General features: G+C 38.0%; 1 protein-coding gene across 3 annotated transcripts in view; it reads right to left on the bottom strand.

Moving 5' to 3' along the window:
* The window catches only part of si:dkey-207b20.2, a 6,905-nt gene extending 4,941 nt beyond the window's left edge, over positions 1 to 1,964 (bottom strand). For all 3 annotated transcript variants that reach the window (XM_087274299.1, XM_087274300.1, XM_087274301.1), the window contains exon 1: positions 1,881 to 1,964. The gene's annotated coding sequence lies outside the window, so the exon portion shown is untranslated. The remainder of the gene's footprint in view (positions 1 to 1,880) is intronic.
* Between the last annotated feature and the right edge of the window lie 494 nt (positions 1,965 to 2,458).

Below are 2,458 nucleotides of genomic sequence, written 5' to 3'. Positions count from 1 at the left end.
TTAAATTTGTAAACACAATTGTTAATTTATTTAATGCTCTTATATATATGCATGGGGATTGTGCTTGTCATTAGAATGTAATGGATGAAGAGTGAAGGCAGGCTGTGTTCAGATGGCTGACATTTCATCATCAGTTCATCATTCTGTTTCTCTGGATTTATTAGCTATGAGTTTGAGAGGCGACACGGTGGCGCAGTGGGTGGCATGTTTGCCTCACATTGTTTGCCTTCGAGCCTCAACTGGGTCAGTTGGCATTTCTGTGTGGAGTTTGCATGTTCTCCCTGCGTTGGTGTGGTCCGGTTTCCCCCCACAAGTCCAAAGACATGTGGTATAGGTAAATGTGTGTGTGTGAATGAGTGTGTATGGGTGTTTCCCAGTGATGCAGTTCACAGGTGCAGCTGGAAAGGCATTCGCTGTGTAAAACATATGCTGGATAAGTTGGCGGTTCATTCCACTGGGGCGACCCCAGTTTAATAAAGGGACTAAGTTGAAAAGAAAATGAATGACTTGTTATGAAACAACTTGAAGGAATTGTGTGGAACTAAGCATTTTTACAGCAAAGTTTTTGTTTGTTTAATGTTTGTGTTAAATATACATCACACCTTTTTTACCCAACAGTTCAGTTCGTCCATATTTGACCCAACATTGGTTTGAAACAACCAGCATTGTGTATGGAGTGTGTAGTGTACACTGTAAAGAATGCTGGTTTACACACAATCGATTTATGTTGGGACACAAATTCATTTATTACTTTTTATGAATTTAAGTGGATTAAACAATTAAGTTGTCGCAAAAAAAAAAAAAAAAACTAATGTCCCCCCCACAAGTCCAAAAGACATGTGGTATAGGTAAATGTGTGTGTGAATGAGTGTGTATGGGTGCTTCTCAGTGATGCAGTTCCCAGTTGCAGCTGGAAAGGCATCCGCTGTGTAAAACATTTGCTGAATAAATTGCCGGTTCATTCCGCTGTGGCGACCTCAGATTATTAAAGGGACTAAGTTGAACAGAAAATGAATGACTTGTTATTAAACAACTTGAAGGTATTTTGTGGAACTCAGCATTTTAACAGTAAAGTTTTTTGTTTTTTTAATATGTGTGTTAAATGTAAAGGTCACACCTTACAACAAGGTTCATTAGTTAATGTTAATTAATGCATTTACTAACATGAACAAACAATGAACAACACATTTACTACAGTATTCATTCATGTTAATAATCGTTAGTTAATGAAAATACAGTAGTTCATTGTTAGTTCATGTTAACTCATATTGCATTAACTAATGTTAACAAGCACAGACTTAAATGTTAATAATGCATTAGTAAATGTTCAATTATAATTAATAAATGCTGTACATGTGTTATTCATGATTAGTTCATGTTAGTAAATGCATTAACTAATGAACATTATTGTAAAGTGTTACCAATTTAAATGACACCTTTTTTACCCAGTTAGTCCATATGTTGGGACACAAATTCATTTATTACTTTTTATAAATTTAAGTGGATTAAACAATTAAGTTGTCGCAAAAAAAATAATAATAAAAAATAAAACCCCTCAGTAATTGTGTTGTTTCAGCTCATTTTAGAATAGTAGTTTGACCAAACAGCAAACATCATTTTTTGAGTGTATAGAGCAACAAAACTCCACATTTTACTCAAACTCATAGCTGATAAATCCAGAGAAACAATCTGAACACAGCCTGCCTTCACTCTTCATCCATTACTCACCTGTATATTCCAACGACAAGCACAATCCCCATGCATATATGAAAGAGCATCCATGCACAGATCTCCATTCCCCATGCAGCACTTGTTTATGCATTTATTGTCATGTGATGATGATTTCAAGGCCCAGATCAAGCCCTCATTCATTCACTCACCGCCAGCTGAGATGAAGAATCTGAATCTGCAGCTCCACAGACCCTCAGGAGACCCTCAGAAACTCCTGCATTACCGTCTCCTCTGCCGTCTGTGAGTTTCAGTGTGTGTTCACCCTCCTGCTGTGGGATGTGTCTAAACGCTGCGTTTTTGTCTCACCTGCTCTTACAGCTTGTGTGTGTGTGTGTGTGTGTGTGTGTGTGTGTGTGTGTGTGTGTGTGTGTGTGTGTGTGTGTGTGTGTGTGTGTGTGTGTGTGTGTGTGTGTTTGTGTTTGTGTGTGTGTGTGGGAGTGTCTGTTTGACAGGATCTTGAATAGAGAAACCTGTTGATCTGCTTCCTCCTCCTCCACAGGTGTTCAGATGCTGAGCTGTATTTCTGTGCTCCTGCAGGAACAGTAACAGATGATTGTGCATCAGTGCGTTTGTCTTAACCCTGCGCATCTTTATGTTTTTCCTTTTCATGAAGATTTTTTTTGGCTGTGTTAATGCAAACAGGATCACATTTCTTCATTGACTCCCTCACACTCTTCAAATCAAGACTCAAAACTCGCTTATTTAAGATGGCTTTTGATACTTAATT

This window comes from Danio rerio, chromosome 11 (assembly GCF_052040795.2).
Source record: "Danio rerio strain M-AB ecotype USA chromosome 11, GRCz13ab, whole genome shotgun sequence".
Lineage (NCBI taxonomy): Eukaryota > Metazoa > Chordata > Actinopteri > Cypriniformes > Danionidae > Danio > Danio rerio.
This window is presented reverse-complemented; position numbering and strand designations above follow the sequence as displayed.